This window comes from Sinocyclocheilus rhinocerous, unplaced genomic scaffold, assembly GCF_001515625.1.
Source record: "Sinocyclocheilus rhinocerous isolate Xijiao unplaced genomic scaffold, SAMN03320098_v1.1 scaffold402, whole genome shotgun sequence".
Classification (NCBI taxonomy): domain Eukaryota; kingdom Metazoa; phylum Chordata; class Actinopteri; order Cypriniformes; family Cyprinidae; genus Sinocyclocheilus; species Sinocyclocheilus rhinocerous.
The window spans coordinates 368,700-387,672 of record NW_015626336.1 but is presented as its reverse complement, the minus strand read 5'-3'; the positions used below and the strand labels follow the sequence as shown (position 1 = coordinate 387,672).

Here is an 18,973-nt window from a genome sequence, read left to right as displayed (position 1 = left end):
GATCAGCTCTAGGCATGACAAAGCGGATATCGTCCTCTTTTGGGAGGCCAAACAAAGTAGTTTCGCTTTCACAACGAAACACACAGCGCCTTCACGACATGGCGGCGGCAACAACAATACTACAACGTGAATAAAAGTTACGCCTTCTTTCTTTATGTGAACATTTGGGCGGTGTTATGCAAATCTTCGCACATCGTGACGTAGACATGTGGGGGCGTGTTAGAACGAGTCGTTTTAGGTAGGCGTGATTAACTCTTAACTTTTATAAAGAATATCTCTTTGGATTTGAGACTTTAGTCTTTGCAACTTTACAGATCTTCTTTATGCACCAAGAGCTTGTAACACTCCAAAGAGAAAGGAAAAATTTAAATTGCATCATATGACCCCTTTAAAAGAACACATTCCAGTCAGTTTCAAATATCTCTCTCCTCTTCGCTTCGATTAGTTTTCTTGTATTTTCGACACTTATTCCTGTCATGAGCGCCGCAAACACCGACTCGATCGTCTCAAGCGCCATTCCAGCTATTTCCACTTCGCACTCACACGCTCCAGTCAGTTTCAAAGGTGTCCCTCGTCTGCGCTTCGATTAGTTTTCTCCTATTTTCCACACGTTCCCATTTTAAGCGCCGCACACGGATTTCATCGCACACACAGAACCGTTCGCGTTTGAACTCGGGTGGCTTGCTGCATGCTCTCTTTCACGTCCTCCACATTCATAACCCAGCACTGTCGGGTTCCTTATTACTGATATCAACCCAAATTGGGTCAAATCAAGTCAGCTTTCTAACCCAACAGTCTCAGAGCATTTGGATTGAAACAATAACCCAGCATGTTTTATATGTGTAGACTATAAAAAAGTACACAGTGTATTTTTTTGCTAAATCGCTTGCAAATATAAGATTGTTTTTTAGGTCATACATACCTGTAATATTAGAATAGGTAGCCTACCCCTTAGTTTCAAAATACTTACATTGTAATTTTTACAGGTTTTTACCCTTTTATTCCCCAAACTTTGCATATTATTCCCTTATACAAGGAGGTACTGGATAGGTACACTATAATTACAAAGAAATTACACTGTAAATTCTGTTTATTACGCAGTACATTGCGGGTTGTAATCTATAGCGTTAAAATTATGATGTGCATGGATAAATCATTTATAATAAATACTGCAAGATTCCATTTAAAAGAAAATGGACTTTTATTCTATTTTTTTTTCTTTAATAGGCATTACAACAACAACAGCAACAACAACTGCAACAACAACAACAAAGTCATTGACAGGTAATTGCAGAACTTTAAATTAATGGTATACTTGTAAAAAATAAAATTTGAAATGAGCTCATTTAGTGCATAAAAGTGTAAAATTTCTCCGTTAAAAAATTTGTTATGTTCTCTATGTTCTATTGTGAATAAAATATTGGCTCATGTGATCTGAAAGTCTTTTAGTTTTCATTTTATTCAAATTTAAAAAACGTCCCAACATTTCCGGAATTTGGGTTGTATGCAATGTAAAAACTTGCATGTACACATGCATTGGAATAAATTATTAATTTAAATAGTAGTTAAAGACACTTAATATAAAGTGAACCCCATATTTTTATTAAAATTGTGTAAGGCACATGAGTGTGTATTATCCCATTTATGATCATATTGCCAGCACTGACAAGTAATAGGCAGTTATGTTTCCATCCAAAGTTGTGGGCAAAACTTGTGGGCAAAAATGGAATATGGCTTAAAAAAATAAATCATTGTTTCCATCATGTGTTCAAGAGTACATTATTACTTCATGGGAAACTGGCACAAAATATCTCATAATACAAATGGTAGCTGATGCAGACCACTGTTGATTTTTTTCGTATATCATAAAATACTTGCTCGTCAGAGCGTGTAGACAAAATGCAATAAATGCTGTCATGTCATGTCACATTACTTTTTTGTGCATTGAGGGATTTATTAAATGTGTTTCCATAGTTTATGTAAGCGAATGGGACATTAACCAAACTAGAAAAAAAATACTTTGACTTGATTGGTCACTTTAGGTAGTTCTTATCACCTATGTTCAAGTGTTTGTTTTTCTAATAAGTTTTTTTTGTTGTTGTTGGTAGATATTTGATGCTATAAAAACGGGGTGTGGCGTGATGTTTGAGTCTGCGGGAGTTTGGTGAAAATTTGGCTTCATTTTTCTACAGTACATCTTTTTTTTTTCAGTCTGTGGTAAAAATTGGAATTATTTAATCAGCTCATTAAATCTAGCGGTTTTTTTTTTTTTACTTTAAATCAGACAGAGATAAAGAAAGTTAAGATAAGATTACATTTATTTGATATTTGAAATTATCAAGCAAGAGTAAGGGATTCTGGATTTTTTTTAACTCCACCCCTAGGTAGATATCATGCCACAAGTGTGTGATTTGAATAGTAATTTCAATAATTTATTTTTCTAATTTTTAATGGTTTTACAGACCCCTGCTACAAATACACTGTTCTGGATGATCCCTGGAGATCCCCAGACAATAAATATCCGTATCCAACCTATTATATGTGTGATGGTTTTATCAACTGGGATGGCTGGTATCGTCTCTTCATTCATGGTCAGAGTGCTCAGATGTCAGACACATGTGTTCCTTGGCTTAGTTGTGGCACTCATATTACACTGTGGCTGAACGGAGCACATCCAAAAGTTGAGGATGGAGTGGTGACCCGTGGTGTCTGCGGTACCATGTCGAGTAACTGCTGCTATTTCCAACCAAATTCCATTAAAGTCAAAGCCTGTCCAGGAGGTTATTATGTCTATGAAATTGTGAGACCAACTGTCTGCTATCGAGCATACTGTGCAGGTAAGCTTATTTTGCATTCACCCATGAATGTGTTTCTGTAATATATTACATCTATGAGTTTGTCAGTCTGTTTTTAGCATACTGTGGAGGTAAATACAATAACATCCCTTTTGTACATGTGTAATTCATCTGTTTAATAATGATATTTATTACTTTTTTGTGCAAAAGTTAGGAGCATCAACAATCCTACCGTCACTCCAGAGTCAACCTTGGCAGGTAATGTAGTCTGCTCTGTCCTCTGACTGCTAAGTTATGACGGCATGCATCATGAAAATCTGTGTCATGTAGTAGGGTCCTGTTTACGTCTGTGGGTAAAGACTGTAGATAAAACAAATTTGAAATTTACAAATGCAAACATAAAATGTATATTTTGATATTTCATTTTACTGTATTAACTTCAGTTAAATAAATTAGTTTGAATAAATAAAACAAAACACATGGGTCAATCCATTACATTATATATACTGTATCACAAGTGAAACTGGTTAAATTAGTTTATATAGTTGGAAATATACAGCAATACAGACTCGAACATGTAAGGTCACATGTAATCATTTTTAAAGCATTGTCTATTGATTCTACAACTTATTTATATTACATACAATCTGTATATATTTACATTAATTTAAAATAAATGATTTATAATCTAAATTTATCATCTAAAATTGGTTGTGTGTAATGGATTAATAATAATATAAATCATTAAAATCATATAAAATAAATCTAAGTAATTATCATTAAAGCCAAACAATTTTTTTTAGTACTAGTGACCTTTAATTTGGAGCAAGAGAAACTGAGGGAGTGACTTTTTTGTGTCAGACATCTGATTGGTCCAATTTCAGTTTGAGATCTCTAACTCAGAACATAACCTGCCCCGGAGCAGGTTAGCCGTGGAGTATAAATTACTATGGCAATGAACACTGCTAAAAGCCAAGCCACTTTCATGGTACCTAAAACCCAGGATTGGTGCAAACTAAACTGAAATTTACCTGGCTAGCCAGCTAATCCGGCTTCATGGTACAGGCCCCAGATATCAAATATGTTCAGAAATTAAGTTATGTGTAATAAAATGGAATGACACAGGGAAAAAGTATTGAACTAGTGAAATTTATTTAATACTTTGTACAAAAGCCTTTGTTGGTAATGACAGCTTCAAGATGCCTCCTGTATGGAGAAACTAGTCGCATGCATTGCTCAGGTGTGATTTTGGCCCATTCTTCCACAGAGTCTTCAAATCTTGAAGGTTCTGTGGGCCTCTTCTATGAACTCTGATCTTTAGTTCTTATTTTCTATTGGATTTAAGTCAGGTGATTGCCTTTATTTTCTTTTTCTGAAACTACTTGAGAGTTTCCTTGGCTGTGTTTGGGATCATTGTCTTGCTGAGATGTCCACCCTTGTTTCATCTTCTTCATCCTGGTAGGTGTTGGGACTGAACCAGCTAATATTAATTTCCACTGACTAGGGGCAGGATTGCTTTCTAATTACTGATAGATTTTAGCTGGTGTCTTGGCTTTCCATGACTTTTTGCAACTCCCTTTCTTCATATGTTCAATACTTTTTCCCTGTGTTATTCCATTTTATTACACATAACTTAATTTCTAAACTTATTTGTTTGGTTTTCTTTGTATGGATGGATTGCTTGGGTTGTTACCGACATCTTGTGAAAATTTCAAGTCAACAGCACCTGGGTGCTTTCACACTAGCACTTTTGGTGTCCACCCGGGTTCGATTGACGTCAGAGTTCGGTTCGTTTGGATGATGTGAACGCTGTCTTCCGAACTCGGGTTGCGCTACCGTACCCGAGTCCGCTTAAAAAGGTGGTCTGGGGTAAGGTTCAAGTGAACTTCGGTACGGTTCGCTGCTGATGTGAATGCAATCGTACCAAATCGCGGAAGGGAACCGCTATTAATGAAGTATTATTTGATAAAAATGTGTGTTTGTGTGTGTGTTTCACCAAAGTCCCTTTAAGGCAAGTCATGTCACTCGGCGGCCATCTTTGAAACGCCTCTCGGGCATGCAGGTGCAGCTCCTATCACTTTGAATGGGGAAAAATCTATTTCTCCAAAACTGTTTACTAAGCTTACGATAAAATTTTATATTTGAAATCAGTAATGAAATCTGACAACTGTGTCATAGATGTTGTTTCTGTTGCTCAAATAGCGTTATAAAAAGCTTATTTTTCAGGCTAGCAGCAGCAGGCGCAATGATATTATGCAGCGCCTGAAAATAGTCTCCAGCTAGGTAACTTCCAACGTAACCGGCACTAAGTTTGTGTAGTTGGTTATGTTGACGGAAGTTAGCCTATATGGCTAGGAACTATACTCTCATTCCGGTGTAATAATCAAGGAACTTTGCTGCCGTACCATGGGTGCAGCAGGCGCAATGATATTACGTTAATGATGTAACTACAGAAGAGTCAAGTTTTGAATAGGAAAAATAACTCTTTGGTCATTTTTGAGCGAGATGCTAACGGTCTAATCAGATTCAATGATCTATGCTAAGCTACAACTAAAAGTGCTACCGCCAGACCCGGAGATCGGCTGAATGGATTCGAAAACGGTAAAACTCGACTGTTTAACTCTAGGGGAGTTGGAAAATGAGCCTATTTTCAAAAATAGTGGCCTTCAAGTTCCTTTAAATACTGTCCACTTTCCGATCGGAGAAGTTGCTGGTACGGGCAAATGATAAGAGGAGAGGATGCCGGGGAAGTTGGAAGTCTCGCCAGTGGAGGCGAGGTTAAGCCTCGGCGTCGTGGAGGGCGTGTGGCTGGTCGAGAAGAGCGGCGACCGTGATGAAGCCTGGTGCTCAGCGGCCGTGTCTGGCAGAGAAGGAGTGATCATCATGGGGCTGGCAAATTGTGGCGGAGGATCTGAAAATTCCCTAGTATCGGTCTCATCGTTGGACGGGAAAAATTGGGTCTGTGATAAAAAGGCAAAAGGAGCAAACCGAATGCATTTGTTTGTCCTGCTCGCACTGCGCGCTGAAGATAATCACCATACAATGAAGCATTTTACTGCAGCTTAACTCAACCAAATGCATCCTATACGAGATAAAGAATATATACACAATATATATAAACCGGCCAAAATGTTTTCAAATCACTTGTACCCTACCTGATCAAAAAAATCCTGTCTTTCACTCTGCCTGTGTCAATTTGGGTCAATTTACTTGTTTTAAATCCCTGCCGGCTGCCACCATGCTATGTGAAATCAGACATTTGAGCAACCCCATATAGCCAAAATGGCATTATCATAACACCCCGCGAATATTCGACTGTGAGATTGGGAGTCGGATCAGGCTCCTCCTATCGAAGCATCAAATCGTCGACAATTCGGGGTTACCCCTAGTCAAGAGAAAGATGAGAAACAGTCGATCCAACAATACAGACGAGCTGAAGGCTCAATAGTGCCTCAGCAGTGCCACAGGCTGATCGCTTCTATGCCACACCTCACTGATGCTGTCATTTGTGCTAAAGGAGCCCTTTTACTTTACATGTAATGAATCTAGAATATATGAGTTTCACTTTTTGAAATAAGTTACAAAAAATTAACTTTTTCAATATATTAAATTTTTTTTAGATGCACCTGTACATACTTTATATAATATATTATAATACATTTATTAATAAAATAGCTTCATTATTTTTCATTATTTTTTTTTATACATTTCATATAAGACCATGTGTTTGCATTGATTAGTTTATTTAAAACATGTCTTTCAATAAATGCAAATTAGTATTTTATGTGTGTGATTGTGTGTGGCTTTCAGTTCATGTCTATTAGCTCTGAGCTCATCTATATACTAGTGTGCTTGTAAGAATTGAGAGAAATGTTAAACTTTTACCAGATACACACATTAAAATTACAAAATACAGTCACTTCTAAGAAAAAGGACCAAAAATATTGTCATCTGCTCTTTAGAATGACAATATATATTTGCCAAGGGTGCCAATATTAGTGAAGAGTACTGTATTTTTGTTTAATACTTTTGTTATCTCATTAAAGACACTGCTACCTCGTTCACTTTGTTTCTTCAAAAACATTTGCAAGACCATATAGAGAGTGATTACGGAGTGTCTATTTATACTAAGTGCAAATAGCCCGCCTTGTTGGCAGAGGCTGCACTAACTCGGCCCACCAATGCCTGGTTGAGATAGACAACATTACAAAAGATGCCCATCAGCGGCAGCAGTGACATAAGATGCCGGATGATAAGCTTTACTTACATGCGTACTCCATCAAAGGTCATCATCGCCCTGCTATAAATTAGATTCAAACATGAGCTGCATGAGTGTGAAATGTAAACGCCAGTAAACAGAATGCTTAAAAACGTTTTTTTATTCATTCTGTTGGCAGCACCAGACATATTCTACCCATTCAGCTCAGCAGCAGGAGACAGAAATCCTGCTGTTGAAGATGGAAGCTCTTCTGTTATTCAGCTGTCAAGTCCATTTCTGTTCTTTGGTCGCACATACCGGCAGATTTATGTAAGAATCCATCTTCATTCTAGGTCTGCATGTGAGTGGTGGATGCTTTATAAACTCATCTATGATCTTTGATTTTGACTATTTCTTATGTTTCAGGTTAATAATAATGGACATCTCACGTTTAACCAGCCCTCATCAGTATATACTCCCTACTCATTTCCCATTAATGGAAGCCAAGATATAATTGCTGGTCTCTGGACTGACCTTGACAACCGTGTGAAAGGTGTTGTTTCGTATCAGCAGTACACCAGTGGAAATGTTCTCACAAACGCCACTCTGGATATAAACACATATTTCCCAAATCTGAAATTCAATGCTTCTTGGGTCTTTGTTGCAACGTGGAATAAAGTCGCTTACTTCAGCGTAACCAACACAGTAAGATTGAAATTCTTCTGAAATGTTACTGTTTTCACTTTATCCACATTTCAGTTTCAAAATACTTTAACACATTAGACCACAAAGACATTGACAGAGAAAATAATAAATTAAAACCGTAAAAATAAGGTAGGTCAATTGAATTCAAGTTTATTTGTTTAGCGCTTTTTACGATACAAATAGTTGCTAAGCAGCTTTACAAAAAAATTTAAGTTTCTACAATATATTTAGTAGTAGCTTATCAGTGGTGACTATGTCAAGGTGATGTACATATGGCAGAAATGTACGGTAAAAATCAGTTAATGACGTAATCAAACAGACGATGAATACTATTAACAGCAATGATTATATGTTGCAATCAAACTTATAGCAAAATGTGGTCCCATCTGAGGTCCATCTCTTCTCAGGTGTTCTGGATCCAGACTGATTAGCATAGCTGCTGTTCCAACTAAGCAAAAATGATTTGTTCAACCTAAGCTAAAGAATAATAATGGGCATTTGATCAGATATAACTGCAGTACAAGATTATGAGATGCATTATGTGAATGCTTGGCTAAAGAGATGTGTCTTTAATCTAGATTTAAACAGATTTGAGGTCAGTCAGTAATGCTAATACAAAATAATATTCAGCCATACAAAAATGTAATTTAAAAATAAATAAATAAAGATCAGAACAGTGAACACTACGTTTAAAGTTATTATCCATTTTTTTGCAGGACACATCGTTTCAAGTGGTTTTAATTTCAGGCAGTAATTATTCATTTATTCTGATGAATTATGGTGACATTGCTGTAACAGGACATCCAGTGCAGGTAAAACAAACTTGTTTTCAGTTTTTCCACGACATTCTAATTTATTGAGATGCACCTGTATGTGTATGCAAAAGTATGTCTATATGAATAATGTTTTTACACACTGTCAGGCTGGTTATGACACAGTAAACTCCACACACTACTTTGTGATTCCTGGATCAAACCGCGGCAGCTCCATCTCAAACCTCAGGATCTCCAGTAATGTTGATGTTCCCGGTCGATGGGCCTTCAGGGTGGACAGTGGACTAAGAAACAGCATCTTGAAATGTAAAAGCCTTATCTATAGATGATGATTTGAAAAAAAAAAAATCATATAACCCCATATAATGTTTTGAATGATTAGTCTCAACAAATATAAATGAGTATTTTAGGTGTTTGTGTGTTTTTCCCTTTAGACAATGTTATTGGTTTTCGAGTGAGACTTTCCTCATTTTCAGACCTAACACAGAGTGGCAACATTGAAATGCTTTTACAGCAAGTATGTCACACTTACTATGAATATTTAAACAGAATATGGTGCAAATAGACAACATGGGGAAAGTTTGATCTGTTTGTCCATCTGTGTTTCAGATAAAACAGGAGCTGGTCAAGTACGGTCTGCCAAACAGCGTCGAGCTGAAGTTAAGAAAACTGCAAAAGACAAAGCCATAATTACAGTCTCCTTCAGGAAAATTCAAACCAGTTTGTTTAACATCTGACAGCAAACATCACTGACAATTGATGATGTAAAAGCTTCAGTTTTTTTCTTTCACTTTTACTAGAACTATATCTTACAAACACTTAAATTGTATAACACAGTATACTTTGAATACAGTGTACATCGCTTTAAATAAAAGCGTCTGACAAATGCCTCAATGTCATATTCCATCTCAGTGCATGGTTCTTCTTGCTTTTTGTCTGTAAAGCATTTTTAATATGGGCATCTTAATTTGTGGCTTAATAGAAATAATACTGTTTGACAATAATAGTCAAGTCACCTTTATTTCTATTGCACATTATACAATAGAGATTCTTTCAAAGTAGCTTCACAGTAATAAACAGAAAAATAAGTTATGGAAACTTGTGCTAAATATCAGCTCTAACAAGACAGTATTGTGTCATTGTTCAGCGCAATTCAGTTCAGTGTTTATTTAGTGCAATAACTGTAAAGTTCATCAATTATGAAACAAGTTCAGCTATAAGCAGTTCTATAGAAGGCGGCAATGTGGTTATTCATCTCAAATCAGTTCAATGTTGCAAAATTTGTCAATTATGCAACAAATTGAGCTAAAGCAGCTTTACAGAATAACAACAGTGTCATCATTCAGCTAAATTCAGTTCAAGTTTGATTCTCATTCGATGTGTCAGTATCAATGCAGTCAAACTAATAATCAGTGAATATCAAGTGTCTTTTAAAGCCCAAGGCAACATTGTCAATGAACCCAAACTCTATCAGGTGACAAAAATGCAGAAAAATAGTCGTGGGACCAGTTCAGTGAGTTTACAGTACAAAAATGTATAGTTTTGTGACAACTGAACTATAAAAGTTACAGTATATGAAAATCACCTGTTCTGAAACGCTGACTTTTAAACTATTTTTGTATTGCTGGTTACCATATCTGCCAACCACTAATTTTTGTAAGGCAAAATGCGATCAGTGCTGCAATTGTTCAAATTCTCTGGAAGTAAATTCAGTCACACTTTCCTGGTTCTAGTTATTCATTGGAGCAGTATAAACAGTAACAGGAACTGTGGTGTTAAATCCATGTGCATTAAATATTACTAAAAAAATAAGTGTACTGCAGTGCTTTCTGAGCTCACACAAGAAATGCTCAGATATTCTGATTTTTGACGTGTAAATCCTAGTAGAATTTATTCCAGACTTTTTTTAATTGAAGTAAAATCAAACTTTGGCATTCATTATGTCTGTGCTGTTTCTCAGCTCTGGTTTAGTGTGGAGTGATGTGTTTCTGTTGGAATGTGAGAGATTTTTGGCACCACATCATAATGCATCATGTAACGATGCTGCTTTAAGCAGGGATTGAACCCGGGTCTCTGGTGCTCTAAGAGTGTGAAATTACTCACCGAGCTACTCCCAGACAGTTAAACCCAAAAGCAGAAGAGCAAAAAGAGCCTTGAATCTTCAAAAAGTAAAAAATTATATTTACTAGAGAAACAAAGTACAAAATAAACAGAGAAAACTGAGCTTCCATCAAACAAACAAAAAAAGACACAAGGGTCCAAAGAAATACAAGAACAATCAAACCTAACTTGAGGACTGGCAACTGGATACTCAGGAAGAATAGGCTCAAGACTGAACACAATAGCAGGGAACAAACAGACGTATAAAGGGTCAAACACAGGTGTGGGGAATCAAAGCTGATGAGCAGGATACTGGACATAGTATATGGGGCGATGGCGCCATCTGGAGGAGTGGAGAGACTAGAGTTCATAATACAAGCGCCATCTGCAGTACTGGAGGGAACATGACATAAAGGGCTCAAGGGCCAGGATGAGTGACCCCTGCAGGCCAGGATGAAAAGAGCAATGCAGAGATGAGCCCATTACACATCCATCCTGAGATTAATTATCATGCAAATGCTGTTCTTACCTCACACATCTCATTACAAAACCAACAACCCCAATTCCACACTGTGAAAAATTTAAATAGAAACTGAATGCAATGATTGGCAAATCTCATAAACCCATATTTTAGAATATCGAAAACATATTAAATGTTTAAAATGAAGAAATGTAAAATTTTAAGAGAAAAAGATATGTAATTTTGAATTTGATGGCCTCGACACAACTCCAAAATTTGTAAAAGTAAATGTTGCTAAAAAGAAACAGCTGAAAGGAACATTTTGCAACTAATTTGGTTAACTGACAACAGGTCAGTAACATGATTGGGTATAAAAGAGTGTCTTAGAGAGGCAGAGGTTCACCAAGCTGCATCAAATGGTATAACAATTTCAGAAAAAAATCATTGCATTCTGTTTTTATTCACATTTTACACAGTGTCCCAACTTTTTGGGATTGGGGTTGTCAAAAAACTTTTTTTCAAACACTTTTTTTTTTCCAAGTACTGATGAACACTAATTACTACATTGTACTAAGTACATACTAAGTACATTGAACTGAATATACAGATAAATGATGATAAAATGGTGCTCTGTTCTGAAGATATATGGAGAAAGCCTCTCCAAGGCCTCTCTTATGCAATGATAGACAAAAGTAGCAGGTGATAATTTGAAATTTCACAACCCCACATGAATTACTGTTCTGGAACATTTTTCATGGTGAAAATATGTGAGATGAGATCCATGTGATCATGTGAACACGTAAACATGATGTGGACTAAAGGCATAAATGCCTTTATATAGGCATATATGTAAAGGAAAAAATTGAATATATGTTCTGGGGAAGTATCTGCATTTTTTTGAGGTTTTATGAATACAGATGCCTCATTCTGTTTTCTATTCAGTAGCTTAGGCTAAAATGGTATTCTAACAATTGTTTTTCTCCACTTAACTCTCTGCTTATAAGGAGAACATACTGTTTAGGCCAGAAAAGAGTCAAGAAGATTGTGACATCTTGTGTAAAGTACTTGATTAGTATGTTTGTTTTGCCCAGAAAAAAAAGTCAAAATATTAAAAAGAAAATGTTTTTTTGAATAATCATGTTTTCAAAGCAAATGATTATAGCAGTATGCTACATTTTATTTAATTATGTTGGCTTGGCAAAGTCAACATACTGTTATGCTATTTAAACTTATATCTTATTCTTCTGAGACCAAATTTTCCAACTCTAACTCGTCCCAGGGCTTTAAAGCCACAAGCCCCAAACTCGGCAGAGACCTGGGCCCTGATGCCTCATTTGTTGCTATATCTTTTCAGACTGATCAGACTTACAGTTTTCCTATAAATAATTATTAAAAATAAAAAATTTCCCATCGACTTACATTGGCTGAGAAAAAATGCCCCCTCTAGAGGACAATTGCACTCCACTACAGGGAGGAGGGATAACTTGTCTCACTTAAGGCAGGCGTACACGGTGCGATTTTTGCTGTCTTATGAGCTCGCAGGCGATTTTTTTCTCTAATGCTTACGTCAGAGTTTGTAAAATCGTAGTAAATTCGTGTCGTGTGTGACTGCCTCTGTACGATTTTCAGATAAACTCAATCGTGACGTGCCAGAGCTCAAGATGTTCCGACCTTCAGAATCGCACCGTGTACGCCCGCCTCGATCCGACGAGTTTGAAAATCGTGCAGTGTGAACTCGGCATTAGTTTCACTTTCAAATCGGTTAAAAATACAAATAAATGGCTATATAAATTTCATTCATACTGATAAGCTAAACCAAGATATCTGATCATTACCAGGTCAGGGCTCTTTAATAATGACTGTCTGATGGCCAGAGAATAGAAAGATGAGAGATCACCGCTCGCTCCGATCAGCACCTTTGCTGCGTGCTCCTAAAAACTACACTCTTAAAAATAAAGGTGCTTCAAAAGGTTCTTCACAGCGATGCCATAGAAGAACCATTTTTGATTCCACAAAGAACCATTCAGTCAAAGGTTCTTTAAAGAACCATCTCTTACCTTTTTGTAATCTGAAGAACCTTTTTTCACCACAAAGAACCTTGTGTGAAACAGAAAGGTTCTTCAGATGTTAAAGGTTCTTTATGGAACCATTTAGACGAAAAGGTTCTTCTATGGCATCGTGAAGCACCTTTTTATTTTTTTTTAAGAGTGTACAGCATTTTAAAATAAAGTATTCAATCGATTTCATACAATCCACCCATTAGAACACATCAAGAGCTAAATTTAGGTGTTTGTGAGCTGTTGTTTGTCCCACTCAGAGCCGATCGCGTCGCGTTTCTCAGATCGCGAGTGCTCACTGCCCTCATTAAACGTCTTTATTTGCATGTCTTTGAAAGTCTTTTAAATTAAAATATTCTTCCCCACATTCCTCATGTGGCCCACATGCTGCATGGAATGGTGGCATTTTGGCAGTGGTCCACAAGCAGGCGACTGCACAGCCACATTTAGCTAATAATTAACCAAATAAACCATAAATATACATTATCTGGGACACACTAAGCCTTAAGTGAGTTATGCATCAACAATACTCAACATATTGTAAAGAGAAATTCAAAAATGTCCTCGCTAAATGTTCAAATGAGTTCCAGAAATGTGTCCTACTTGGTAAAATCACCCCAACCCAAGTTTTGCACAAGCAGCAATTCAAATGTCACAGATAAATATTCAAAGACACATTCCAAGACTTTAAAAACAGTTCTTTACAAGTTTGAACCTAAGTGCTTCTCACTCAGACTCTACATAGTCTGTAAGTGCCACGGCTACGCTGTGTTAAAGAGCGCATGATGAAGACGAAAGGTTATATATCATCTATATATCATAGTCTTTAATCCAACAAGGGTAAATCCAAACACAATGTAGCACAGCAACATTCAAGACAGTGAACATAAGTACTCATGGTGCGTTCAAGCCATGTCGGATAGATCGTATTTACGAATTGAACGCACATGAATGCCACCACAAAGTCGTTATTACGAGTGGGAAACTCGAAATTTTCTTTAAGCCCCGAGTTTCCGAGTTGGGGGCGTGTCAATGAGAAACATGGCGGAATCAATGGATGCAACGTCTGTAGTTGACGGTAAATTTTTGTTTAAATTGATAGTTTAGTTGTCCTATAAACTTAAATTGGTCATGTTCTTGTTACGCAGCTAGTTAATGAAATCCAAGTAAAAAAATGCTATCATTTTTGCACCTATAGGTGATAAATCTTTTGATTTGCCATGTTGCAGGTTTTAAAAATATTAAAAACGCAAAACACACCTGATGCAAATTCTTTGCTCTTCATTTTCTATAAGCAGAGTTAACAGACCCTGTTGTATTTTCTTGTAATTTATTAAAAGGTACACCGCCATCTTGTGCCGACTAAACTGACTTGAACGCACCTGACGTCGTAATTGGCTAATGTGCCAATGGAAAAGATGGTGCAAAAGGAAAACAAAGTCCAAATTAACAGAAACTGTGACCGTTAGAGCTATCATTGTAGTGCACTTCTGTTTTTATGCTGCACAGTACACATATAAGTCATGGCCTAATGGATAGAGAGTTGGACTTGTAACCTGAAGGTCATGGGTTCAAGTCTCAGGTCCAGCGGGGATTGTAGGTGGGGGGAGTGAATAACCAGCGTTCTCTCTGCCTTCAATACTACGACTGAGGTGAGACCCTTGAGCAAGGCACAGAACCCCCAACTGATCCCCGGGTGCTGCAGCATTGGCTGCCCACTGCTCCGTGTGTGTGTGTGCACGCGCACTTGGATGGGTTAAATGCAGAGCACAAATTCCAAGTATGGGACACCATACTTGGCCACATGTCACGTACTTTCCTTTCAAAAAAAAAAAAAACTGCCATCAAAAGCATGTTTCAAAAAATACTTTGCTGGCTATGTAGCCTTCTTAAGACTCATATCCAGATTACCCTGCTTCAGTTAACAGTTGACTATTTCAATTAGCCAGTGTCAAGTGCTACATCCAAACCAGAAGCGGCCCTCATCCGTTTTACAATATATGAGGCATATTTGCCATGTCAAATGTGGGACAAGTTAGGCTTACACACTGATTAGCCAGTACTGACTGAGATATTTATTTGCCAAAAGTGGCCCAAATTGTTATTAATTATTTGGGCAATATTTGTCATTTTATATGCGGGCCACTTTAGGCTCACTGTCACATTAGCCAGTGCTTACTGTGCCACATCTTTGCCAAAACTGGCTCAGATACGTTTTGGGATAACTGGGCCACATTTGTGACATCATATACGGGCCACTTTAGGCTCACAGCCACATTAGCCAGTGCTTACTGTGCCATTTCTTTGCCAAAACTGGTTTAGATACATTTTAGGATAACTGGGCCACATTTGTGGCATCATATACGGGCCACTTTAGGATCACAGCCACATTAGCCAGTGCTTACTGTGCCATTTCTTTGCCAAAACTGGTTTAGATACATTTTAGGATAACTGGGCCACATTTGTGGCATCATATACGGGCCACTTTAGGCTCACAGCCACATTAGCCAGTGCTTACTGTGCCATTTCTTTGCCAAAACTGGTTTAGATACATTTTAGGATAACTGGGCCACATTTGTGGCATCATATACGGGCCACTTTAGGATATTGTTTATATATTATAATTGTTAAATAACCATTTAACAAGTGACCTAATCAGCCATTACTGCTTAAAAATGTAAGTTGGAAATTCAACTCTTAAAGCATGAAATAAGATAACGAGTATCAACTCGAATGAGTTTAATGTGTGTATATTATCAGTAAAGTAATCCTTATACATTTGTAATCTTTCAAAAAATATTAGCCATTCACATTAGCCAGTGCTTACTGTGCCATATCTTTGCCAAAACTGGTTTAGATACATTTTAGGATAACTGGGCCACATTTGTGGCATCATATACGGGCCACTTTAGGAATCGGACCTCAAAGGGCCAGGGGCTCTTTACTCTTTACAGCATCATTACTCCAGTCTTCAGTGTCAGATGATCCTTTAGGAATCATTCTAATATGCTGATTTATTATCAATCTTGAAAACTGTTGTGGTTTTTTTATCCGCCATCTCTATCTTTCTGTGGCTCGGCTCGGTTAATGTCCGTCCTGTGCACTGAACGCTCTCTCCTCCACATCGAGTAGACACGCCCCCTACTGCTGATTGGCTACAAGTTTGTTTTGCTACTCGGCCCGAATCGGTTTTCTAAAGCGTTTTTGAAAAATCACTTACCCCACCTTACCCTCTACTTACCTTACCCTCTACTGACTGCTGAAGTTATGATGTGATGTATCATGAAAATTTGTGTCATTTAGTGGTGTGTTTTGTACAGTAGTGTTAAGTTTGTTAATAAAAACTCTGATGAACAATGTTTTTCGATGAACTTTTTTATATTAGACGAGATGACACCAACTTCTTTAAAACGCTAACTGTGTCTGTGTCAACATGCAATATTGTTGACAAAAAAAGTGAGACTTTTTTTTGGAACAGTCCATTTCTGTTCTTTGGCCGCACATACCAGCAGTGATCAGTGATTTTGACAATATTTCTCATGTTCCAGGGGAATAATAATGGATACCTCACATTCAACCAGGCTTCACTGGAATATGCTCCCTATTCATTTCCTGCGTATGAAAGCCAGGATAATTGCTGGTCTCTGGACAAACCTCAACAACAGTGTGAGGGGCTTTGTTTCATATCAGCAGTACACCAGTGGAAATGTTCTCACTCGCGCCACTCAGGATATAAACACACATTTCCCAAATCTGACTTTCACTGCTTCTTGGGTCTTTGTTGCAACCTGGAATAAAGTCGCTTACTTCAACTTAACCAGCACAGTAAGATTGATATTCTTCTGAACTATACAGTAAACTGTAAAAACACATGTGAAATCTACAGTAATTTACTGTTTGTGCACAGGAAATTACTGTATACTAATACTAGTTTACAGTAGAATACCATAGATTCAGTCAAAATTGCAGTAGTGTAAGAAGTACTGTAACTGTCACAGCTCCGTAGTTCTTTTTGCGGGTTGTAATCTAAAGCGTTACCGAACACTAGCATTTCCACCAGCTAAAAAATGGTTTTAAGTCAGTTATTTCTATCCTTTACTGTAGTGTGTCAGTACAAAATATCAGTTTACATTTCCAAACATTCATTTTGCCATTAATTGTAATAATCTAGTGAGATGTTTTGTTTGCACAGTGAGTCTGACAACAGCCAGTGCACCACACAGAGTTCTGGGCCCGTATTCACAAAACATCTTAAGGCTAAAAGTAGCTCATAACTCGCCGATTTAGGAGAAAATCTTAAAAATAATGGGTGTGTCAATCCTAAATTTAGGACTCCTAAATTTTTGCTCTAAGAGTATTTCACAAAGCGTTTTAGCTCTAAAACTAGCTCCTAAATCTGTGAAAGGCTAGGAGTAGTGAAGAGGACTAAGTCACTAAGATCAAACCACAAGCTATCCTAAAATGGCTGTTGCCGGCAATCTGCCTCTGAATGTAAACATTTTAGAAACATTTGATGATAATGACCTTTTAAAAAGGTATCGCCTTTGGTTTTGGAGGTTATCCCAACTCTAAATTGTCATTTGATTATATCCTTGTTTTCATTAACCAGTTGGGCAAGAAGTAACATCTGTTCTTGCGTCCAGTTTTTATTTTATTTTTTTTACGTTTGCATGTATTACTATCAGCCATGATTATTCTACTCTGTTAATTAAAAGGCTGTTTATATGCATATTCACTAATTGTTTACGAGAAGCATACATGCAAGAGGCTGACAATTAGCTGAACATATAGTTGTTTAATTAGTGACACTTAGCCTGCATTTTAAAATCTTTATTTGAATGTGGCAACATTTTTATTTTTAAACCTTTATATATGCCAACATCATGCTCTACAATATTTCTATGAATAAATATCTGGCAGAGACTATCAGCCAATCACTGTGTGCATAGTTAGTAATCATGCTGACATCATCCATAGCAACGAGGTCAACCCCGCCCTTACTCTCATTCACGCCATATCGGAATTCCCGTAATTACTAGATTCCAACTGGTAAAAAGCGTTCACGTCCTCGTAGAACTCGTAATTGCAACTTGTGAACTGGGAGTTTTCTGAGAGCTACGACTTGTAGCACCTGTCCACTGCAGTCTCTGTTTAGGCTTTAATAGTGTTGCCATAGAAAAGCATAATTCCGAGGACGTGAACAGCTCCGAGTAGAACTTCACGTGTTGTCATCTCAGAACTACGGTAATTACGATATGGTGTGAACGCAGCATAAGACTTCTCTCTATTCCTTAGTAAAAGTTTGTCTCAGCAGCTTTCTGAATACAAACAAATATACAAATATACAAACGTGCTTCAAAAACAGAAACGCGCTGCAAATGCTCACAACACAACCAAATATAGAAACACGCTGCAAAAATTAAAACGCGCTGCAAAAAAAAAAATCACAACACAAACAAATATAGAAATGCACTGCAAATAGACACAGACCACATCGGAAGTGTTTAAGGGAACCACAAAGTGACGATGTCACAACAGGAACGAGGAGAACAAGGGGTAAGTAGATGTAACGAGCTTCTTTATTCCAAAACCAACGGATAAACATAAACTGGCACATTTCAGCACATACAGTCTCATGAAGCTCTCATAGACATTATAACTCTTATCATGCTTTATGCAGGAATCTCAAAACAAGTGCACCAGTCCATCCGAGGGATGCCCGAAATGAAGGAGTTAGTACAGGGGTTCCCAAACTCGGTCCTGGAGGGCCGGTGTCCTGCAGAGTTTAGCTCCAACCCTAATTAAACACACCTGAAGCAGCTAATCAAGGTCTTACTAGGCATACTAGAAACTTCCCGGCAGGTGTGTTGAGGCAAGTTGGAGCT

The 18,973-nt window shown here is 37.4% G+C and overlaps 1 pseudogene; it reads left to right on the top strand.

The window, feature by feature from the left end:
• Positions 1-18,973, top strand: part of LOC107711362 (uncharacterized) — a 46,470-nt pseudogene that overhangs the window by 2,651 nt on the left and 24,846 nt on the right.